General features: G+C 39.9%; 1 long non-coding RNA gene across 1 annotated transcript; it reads right to left on the bottom strand.

The window, feature by feature from the left end:
• Positions 1 to 661: 661 nt before the first annotated feature.
• LOC133718249 (uncharacterized) lies at positions 662 to 4,922 on the bottom strand. The gene is made up of 3 exons (XR_009850176.1): positions 4,662 to 4,922; positions 2,067 to 4,532; positions 662 to 1,841 (listed from the first exon to the last, which is right to left on the bottom strand). It is a non-coding gene; the product is annotated as an uncharacterized LOC133718249 (long non-coding RNA).
• Between the last annotated feature and the right edge of the window lie 5,148 nt (positions 4,923 to 10,070).

The raw sequence follows: 10,070 nt of genomic DNA on the forward strand, positions 1-10,070 counted from the left end.
ACTAAAAGGCAGCCCAACAGCTGTAGTAGATCTGGCTGGATTCGAACCACCATCCTCTCATAAGCCCAAAAGGCTTGAGCGCTCTACCATTTTTGAGCTTACAGATCTTGATCTCAAAATGCATCCCTCTAGACACTTTCAACTTGACTACTCACCGTCTCACCTTGACCAGGAATTTGATTGGATCAACATCGCTTCAGTTTTAATATTCAAAGCCTACAAGAAGGGAAAAAACATAAAAATAAAAATAATTAATCAAAAACTCATGACAAAATTCATACAGCATCGCATTATACAGAATTTTCTAGGTTGTATCCATATCTGTCTCGCATATCCCGTAACTCTGCTCCTTTATATTATTTCCCATTGGTAGATCAACCATTACCTCAAACCAATATATTGGATCAAATACTTGACAAGCAGGCCAACTTATTTATTTGTAAATGCTTTTAAAATATTATCACAAGGACCATCTAGATAGCCAAAATGGTTTACTCCAATTGCAGATAGATGATAATGGTTCAAAAGAATGAAATGACAAACTTTCACAGCAACTTCATAAACGAATCAGCATGTGAAGGCTGATCATGACTATGAATTCAAGAACAGTACGCTGATCTAAAGTTCATATGAGCTGAGTGTGATGTCCGATAACAAGATGAAACAATAAAAATACTCCTCTTGAAAGGCTTTTATTCACCTTGATGTCCGAAAAGTAGAACAGCAGACAGCTTGAAATTGACAGCAACATCATTTCAAAACTAAAGCTGGAACAAATATCCCCAAGAGGCCACACACCCTCAGAACCAACTACTTGTAATGCTAACACAGGACTAGCAAAGCAAACAGCTAAAGATAATACACTTGATTACAGAGGGTGCAGATGCATCCCATATACAATTTTGGCATTGTTAAAAATAGAGACCAAGAGGCAATAGTTGTAGAGGATTTTAGCATTATAAAATAAAATAATACTTGCACAATGGCATCCCAAAATACTGAGATTAATGGCATTCTTAACTGTTTACAATCAAGAACCACACACAGCTCCTTGCAGAAATAAAATATGTAATGTGGGAATAGAGACTGATGAATCTAAACCTTTTGTTTCAATCCCACTGACAAAGTTTGCCCAACTCCATACTCAAGCACTGAACACTTCTCAGATCATATACTATTATATCCATATACTTGTGGCGACATTGAAGATAAGTATAATTGTGCAACATAATTAAGAAATTTCCGGTGTACTGATAGTTTTAGTGCATAAACTGGATGCTTATGATCAGAATTGTGCATAATAGGTGATTTGCATAGTGGATGGACAAATTAGTGTCATGTCATGCATATCAGATATTAGGCAGGATTGCAGATAATACCTCATGGCGACCAATTGCTGTATCGTCCCAAGAATCCCAATGCTGCCTGCTCGGGATGTGGGAGAAAATATAAAGTAGAAAGCAAGCAAGGAAGCAGGACACAGAGCACACAGAGGGGAAGAGACCCTGGGCTAAAAATCCCCATGCTGTCTCCCCCCTCAAACCAAAAAATGTTCTCTTTTACTATTAATCTTTTTGACCTGCCATGCAAGCGCACCTGCCATGGCAAAGCCCGGATGACAAAGATCGGTCCAGACCACAACCCCTCAACCCAGAGCCTATCGTCCCCATACCTTAATACATCCCCAATCATCAAAAAGTTACAATTATACCCATCAAAGCGGAATAATCAACCAGTAACATTTAACAGAGCAACAGTCGGTGACCACAGCATCCGATCTCGACAGAACAACGCCGGCTGTGGATATCATAACCGCCAAAGCTCCGTCGCCATCGCCATAGCTGTGTTTGAACACGGCAAAAGCTTCAATGCTTGTAGAAAGAAAGATATAGCACAAACAAACCGATATACCAGAAGAAAGCAGATACCGAACGTATACATGAAATCAAGCACAACGAAAACATATATACAATGAAATTAAGTTTTGCGAAAACGTATACCATGAAATTTAGCAGAATCAGACCGGTCAATTAAGCAGAAACGAAAGCATAGAAGAGTATACGAACCGGTTAATTTGAGTCCACGCCGGCAGAAGCTGACATCAACGTGTACATCTCGAAGCGATAAGATCGAATTCGAGATTCATAATCTCAGGAATACGATCCATGGAAGGAAGATCGAGAGACTTTGCGAACGCAAAACGGAAGGGAAGGATAAGGCAAAGCGGGGAATAATCAACAGCCTCTCACACCTAATTGTCGTTGCGCGCTATGAGATAGACGGTTGTGATTAATAACTTATCTTATTAATCAACGGCTAAGGTTTGATTTCATTTTCATGTTGTGCGGCTAAGGTTTGAAAGAAAATTTCTATGAGTAAAAACAAAGACATAAGTAATAAATTTGGGGGTTCAAGTAGGTAACAACTTTGACTAGAATATTCACTACAGTCATAGATGACAAACTGCAGATCAGGGTGGATTCGAACCACCAACCTCTCAAAAGCCCAAAGGCCTTTGAGCGCTCTACCATTTTTGAGCTTACAGATCTTGATTTCAATTAACCCACACAAGGGCCAAAATAAAATGACACCACTAGGGTTTAGAAGACTACCAACTGTTAATTTTTCTTGCCAACATGTTAAAAACCACTGCATCATTGAAAAACCAATTGTTTCGCATCCTTCCCATCATCTCCATGATAAGACGTACTTGGTCTTGCAGAAATTTCACACAAAGACCGATACCATCTTTGCCTTCTCATAGCTTATCCATCATTATACGCATGCATTTATATTTGTCTTTAAATCCCATTTTTGCTTGTATAGAAAGCAATTACAACTGAAGCCAACCACTGTAAGTAACAACAAATGCAGGTAAAATAGATCAAATGGCAACACATTCATCCCATTTTAGCTTTGCATGGAAAGCATTTTAGAAACCAATGTCCCACAGCAAAAACTGCAGGTAAAATAAACCAGTAGATCAATGGCAAAACTGAAGAATTCCGAGCACAGATATTAAATACGCAAAAGTAATTGTAGTCACTGTAACCATTGTACCATAGTGAACAAAAAACACATGTAAAATAGATTCAAATGGCAAACTCAAGAATTCTGGGCAATTTCATAAAGAAACACTGTAGGTAAAATAAACCAGTACATCAATTAACAAACTTAGGAGTTCTGTGGGCGAATATTAAATATACAAAATTGTAGTCACTTCCAAATGATACTATTCATAATTGCCAAAATAAAACGATGTGAGAACTTGTGATAATACAAGCGCAATATAAACTGCCCAAGATAAATATTGTACTCCTTTATAACCGGTACAGCTACCACACTGGTAGACGTGCAATGCCAACAATGACATGTATGAAACACCATATAGAATTGGAGTTGACCATGCCATCAAGGCTTCATAGAATCACTTCAATTATACATAACTTCCAACGGGCACAATTTATTCATAGCATGTTATCAACTTGCAAAAGGCAGAGGCACAATTGTGCATTACCATCGTATTTGGGACTCAAAAAATAATTCATAAATAACAAATGTACTTTGAGCTCGGAATAAGAGTTGATATTAAAAATAACAAATGTACTTTGAGCTCGGAATAAGAGTTGATATTAAAAATATGAAGGCCAATGGAACACAATAATTTAACAGCTTTACCTCAAAGATCGGTAGGTGGATTGCAGAATTCCTTTATAGCAAACTGTAATCATGCAGGACTTTACCAAGTTCACATGTATATATGGTATGCCAAAACACTAGTTTCAATGTCTTTAAAAAGATTAGTTGAAGTTGTATATAAGCACGAAGACTAATTTAACTTGCATAACCAGGTATATCCCAAGGCTAGTTGAATTTGTGTAACCAGTTAAAGAATGTCCTACCTTTGGAATGAGATTAATTGAGCATTACTATGGAGAACTTGCAATGTAACTGGGCAGATATGCATAGAGAGTACTACAGAATTAGGTGCATAATACCTTGGGGGAGCGACGAATATTGCTGTTGCAGATGCCCAGAATCGGAGATAGATCTGGTCATGATTTGCAGGCGGGCAATTATAAAGCAGAGTAAAGTAAGCAAGCAGGACACAGAGCACACACAGAGGGGAAGACCCTGGGCCAAAAAATACAAACTCCCATGCTGTCTTCCCCTCTGAACCAACAAATCTCTCTTTTTTTTTTATTAATCTTTTTTTGACCTGCCATGCAAGCGCACCTGCCATGGCAAAGGCCGGATGAGAAAGATCGGTCCAGGACTCTGACCCATCAACTGAGCCGATCCTAGCCGATATCTTATACATCCATATCAACACTTATCACACATAAATCTCCTTGCTATCTTCCCATTCATGTATTTACAATTACGCACACCAGAATAACTGATTTCCATGAACTCCAGCGTCCTTTAGCCTCCGGAAACATCAGATCTGGATGGAAAACGACATCGCATCCACAACAGACGCTCCAACGCGTGAAATCTCTCTGGGTTGGAAATAAGCTCCTTCACCATAGCTGCCCAACACATAACAGATTTTTCAGAACAAAAACGATTTGTAGATTTTTCAGAACAAAAACGATTTGCTGAAGATCTAGTGTTGTATAAAACGAAATTAAACAAAAGAAAAGCGCGCATATCTGTACCTGAGAATCTCCATATCAAAGCATGAAGAACACCAGCTGAAAGCGTTGAGCTGAATACGAGAGCTTCAGAGCCCAAAACTACCATCAGTATGTAGATCTCCAAACGGTATGATCGAATCCGGTGGTGATATAAACAGAGAACAATCCATGGAGAGTAGATCTGGAGAAGAAGGGAGAGGCTAGAATGGTGGTTGAGGAACGCGGAGGCGTTGAATGGTGTAGAACCAGGCACCCTATCTTGTTTTTATATAAAGCGCGGGTGGCAATGGACGGCTGTGATTAGCGATTATTTTCTTTCTACTCTTGCGATGTGAACACTTGACTTTCGTCGCCAACGGGTTGGTATGGGAATAATCGACGTATTAATGCGCTGGAAACAGGTGGAACATAGCGGGTGCTTTGTTCGGGTTCTCGACCCGAATAAAATCTTAAACCAGGCCCGAATCTCAGGCCTGCCAACACGAATATCATCGGGACATTGAAGCCTTTTTATACAACACATCCGTCTTCTTATCCTACCAGGAGTAGGAGACCTTTGAGTGGAAGGTAAAGCTCGATTCCTACCATGTTCCTATTCGGATTCCAGGAGTAATGGGATTCCTTTTCAGGTCAAAATCCTAATAATATTGTAATAAGGTTCAGTGCTGGCTCGTAGCAAATGCAATTAGATTAGGATTCGAACTCCCAGTCGTATTTGAAGAAGGTTTATCCTCGAATAATTATATTCGAACTCCAAATGTTTATATTTAGCTACTTAAAGGTTTATTGTTACAAGAAGTACTTATGTCTTTGAAAGTAGTGGTTTATGGATCTGTTTGGCTCCAATTTTTCTTGAGCTGGTCAACAGTCTCTTTTCTTGCGCGGGCGTTGTAACGCCCCAAGCTGCACCTCACCAGCTTAAGCACGTCACAGTGCCGCGAGTCTCTAAAACGTAAACCGAACGCTCGATTTACATCCTAGAGAACCGCTAGGCATTTTGCTTGAAAACTTTTTGTAAAAATACAGCGGAAGCTACAAATATTTTTGAGGTGAAAAACTTGAGTTGCTGAAATCTATTTCATTCGTCCAGAACTTGGATAAAGGCTCACACAAGGTTTGAATTTCACTTGAAGAGAATTCAACTAAATGATGACACGAGACTAGATAACATCGGGTTCGAGAAATAGAATTTAGAATAAGGTTCACACGGTAATTTACCGAACTTGTTCTGCACACCCAGCTCCATCTGCTATTGTCCAGTCACCAGTGCACAGTACCTGCATCCAAACTGTTGTAGGGGTGAGCTTTCGTCCTCGCTGCTCAGCAGGAAACTCTACCACGACTAGGTTTGAAAATCAACTCAACTTTGTAATCATTTGGATTTGGGCCCAGTGTGAAAACAAAGCAAATATATATAAGAACGACAAACTTAAATACTCGATGCATGATTAGAAAACTACGTGCGCTTTACCTGATGGCCTGGTTCCGTAGAACCAACATCTGACCTTACCAGTCACAGAGCGCCAACTTAACACACTAGCTACACACACGGAACCGTGTCATCATTGCGATTGCGCACAGTCCGACCGGTGTAGCTAACCCTCCGGAGGTTTAGGGGTGGCTAATCCCCAAGGAAGTCATCGACCACCTTTCCGCTCTCACACACCGCCATCACAATCTTATACGCACGTTAGCTTAAAAACATTTCAAATTTGAACTAACAGTATACTTTCATCACGCATCACGTATATAATTAAATACGGAAAATCACTAGCCAGTAGAGAGTCCCGAGTCCCCTACCTGGGATTCGAAGCTTTACCATCTCACGTTGTTCGGAGATCACGAACCTTCCATTCCTTGGGTAGCTGGAGTCCTAAATTCCGACATTTCGATAGTTAATATCTTTTGAACAATTATATTAAATCTCGACAACTTTTCCTGGTTTGACCAGGAGTTGACCAGTTTGACCATTGTTTGACCGACCTTCTTAGTTTGACCAACATTGACCAGTTTGACCACGTTTGACCAACCAAAGTAGGTTCGATAATTACCTTAATTATCAAACATTCACTTGAAGTTACGTTATCGACCAAACATATATTGAGTGCACCCGATTTACTAAGGTCACCCAATACATGTATACACATTAATTTCTTTTCTTTACTTGTTATTACTTCAACACTCCACTTTAATTCTATCTCAAATTTGGTTAGATAGCTTCTGATATAATTACTATGCACACCCAAGCTTCACAACTTGACCACTTTTCGATTATTCCACAACCAATACACAATTTCTTTACAACAGCCACAATTTCAAACATGCAACACAATACCCATTTGAAAATAGTTCTCAATTTCACTATATCAACCAAGCTCGGTTCCATCACACCTGATCACTAACACAGGAGCAAAACGTGATTCTGGTTCAAGATTATACCTTTGAAAATCGACTGATACTGAGCTCAACACACTGCCGAGAATGGAAAGGGGATGAACCGAGGATTCCTCGTGCTATAGCCTAGATGGCTTCACAATACCTCGCCTAGACCTGCAATCGAACAAGAAACGAAGCCCAGAAGGCCGGAGAAGTCGCCGGCGTAGCAACAGCGTCGAACCCGAGCTAACCCAGAAACCCAAATCAGCAAAACTCCATCAATTTCAAAGACTAATTAATCTAACATGTAGAGAAAGGCGAGAGGAGGAATTTCTATACCTAATGCGGCCCAGAAAGTGGCCGGAAATTGCTTAACTTTGCCGGAGGAGTCAGATCTTCTCACCGTCGTTTCTCCCTCCTCGTCCGGTGCATGGGCGATCTGAGGCCACAGGCGTGACGACGACGATGAGAGGAAGAGAATAGGGGTCTTGCGTCGTTGATCGGTGGCCGGAGGTGAGAGTTCCGGTCGGGTTTCCCTTGCCGGTCGTCTCTCTCTCTTTTGGGTCAGAAGCTCCCATCTCTCTCTCGAGATTTCTGGATCACTCCTTTGATCCCAGGCCCATTTATAAACTCCTTCATTTGTTTTTGGACGGCTGTGATCAAGCGGTGCCCAATGGACGGCCTTGATTGCACCGCTGGTTTTCTTTTTATTTTCTAAAATCTCTAAACTTCATAAAATCACGGTAAATAGCTCGAGTATCCGAAAAATTCCCCGAAAATTTTCACGAACTCGTCGTGACGTGTACTTTACTATCTAACTCCTAAATTGAGGATTTCACTTTATGAAAATTTCTGAAAATTTCCTCGAGCATCTTGACCTTTATCGAGATCGTTGAATTGTTTCGCGTACGATCTCCGTTAAGCTCGATACATTTTTCCGGGGCTCACAGGCGTGACAGCACCGTTCGGGTGCGGTAGTCGGGGGTGTGTCCCTTGACCTGACTTCTATCAAGCGATTGTGGACGAGGAGAGCACCAACCTCGTCGTGGGATTCTTTCTGCCTCGTGATGAGGACTTTTGCTGAGCTTCTTGAAAATCACAATCGATACTCGATGTTGTAGATCGAGCAGAGCGAGAACCACTGAGAAGTAGAGAGAACTTGCTAAAGCGTGACTTTAGCTTGGCTGGTTTGCGAGGGCGTTACCCTTGCTTGGCTGGTTCCGTAACCGTTGTGGTCGTGGTACTACAATCGGCTCCCGAGGAGACTAGGACCGAAGTACGTTGACAGAGGGTTTGGTGGCACTGAAAGTCGGCTTCTGAGAAAACTGGGACTAGGAGTGTGATCACCGGTAAGAGAAAGAGAAGGAGAGGAGTTGCTCTTAGAGAGGTTGCTCTAGAGAGAACTTAGATCATCTTAGAGATGTTTTGATGAATGAATTGGTTTGTATGATACTTGTTGTAGCCTCTATATATAGGCTACCAAGCAACACTATTTGGCCTTAAACAACTCATAATGGGTTAGGTTTTAGCACTTAAACATTAATGGAATGTTAGGTTTGAATACTTAAACACTTAATGGAATTTGTTAGGTTTAAGTCATTTTCTGCTCCCTTATCCTTCAATTTTTATCTCCACTAAGAACTCAGATTCAACCTTCGATTTCTTCATATGAAATGATCCACCATGAATGTAGATTATTGTGGTAAAATTTCAGAATTTATTTCCATATGGTTGGGCCGGAAATGCTGCTGGACCTCTTACAGGTCCAGTTTTCCAGTTTTACTTCTGCAGAAAATTGGATTGATTGTTTGAAGGCCTTCCACTCAAAACTAGCTCTGACACTTTTCATAAGAAATGATCCTTGGCCTGTCTAGAATTAATCTACAAAGTTTTAGCTCATTTGGCTTTCATTTGGTTAGTCTGCCGCCCCTCCTTCCTTGTTTAGCTCGGTTTCTCCTAGCCGAATAAGTAGAAAAATGTGCAAAAGTTGACTTTTCATTTTCATGCTTCCATCATTTCCTTTTCTTGAAGCTTGCATAATCTTCCATAGTAGGCTTCATTTAGCCTCTAAATAATATATTTCGAACTTGTCAACAATATATAGCTTGAGCCACTGACTTTGGCTCAATTTCTCAAGGACACGTCTTGTTAAGCCAAAATGCTCATTTTGGGTCCAAACAGGATCCGAACTCCCAATCGTATTTGAAGAAGGTTTATTGTCTAAGAATTGGATTCAAACTCCAAAGATTTATTGTTACAAGGATCTACTCAGCTACTTACGTCACTGAAAGTACTGGTTTATGGTTTTAGAAAACTATGCGGCAAGCCAAGGTCATACCATGTATGCCTAGACCAATCTAAGCTCATGAATTCTTTGTACCTTGTCGCGGTAATGTAGTGTAAGAGTTGCATAGTTGATTAGGCCATGTCAAATTACCATAAACTAAAAGCAAGAAATAAAAACATACGATTTTACATGTTTTTCAAATGCTTTTAATCGTCTCGACAATGATTTAATTTTTGTCGTGCTCTACTCTAAATATACGTTATCATTATTGTAGTATGGGTTAATAGTCTTGAGTATTGACGCGTCCCTAATCAATGATCATGAGATGATGAAAAGGTAATGAAATATTGTAAAATTGATAAAGAAAGTCCATATAAATTACCAATCAATAAGCAAATTTAAAAGGGAACTAAAACCAACAACAAAACAGTAAAAAACAGTGAATAGCATGAGCTCACGAATTTTTTCTACCTTGTGGCGCTAATATAATGTAAGAGTTGCTTAGTTGTTTAGGCCATGTCCAGTTATCATGAACTAAAAGAAAAAAACAAAAGCATTCGATTTATATATTATTTAATTACTTTTAATCGTCTCCTCAGTAACTTATTTATGTCGTACGTACTATACTATGAAAATACGTTAATATTATTGTAGTCTTGTTTGGTAGCGGTGAGTATTGTTATATAAGTTACCTATCAATAAGCAAAGTTTAAAAGGGAACAGAAAGAAGAAAAAAACAGTGAAGCTAAACTTCGTCGAACGAGGGA

Source organism: Rosa rugosa, chromosome 1 (genome assembly GCF_958449725.1).
Source record: "Rosa rugosa chromosome 1, drRosRugo1.1, whole genome shotgun sequence".
Taxonomy (NCBI): domain Eukaryota; kingdom Viridiplantae; phylum Streptophyta; class Magnoliopsida; order Rosales; family Rosaceae; genus Rosa; species Rosa rugosa.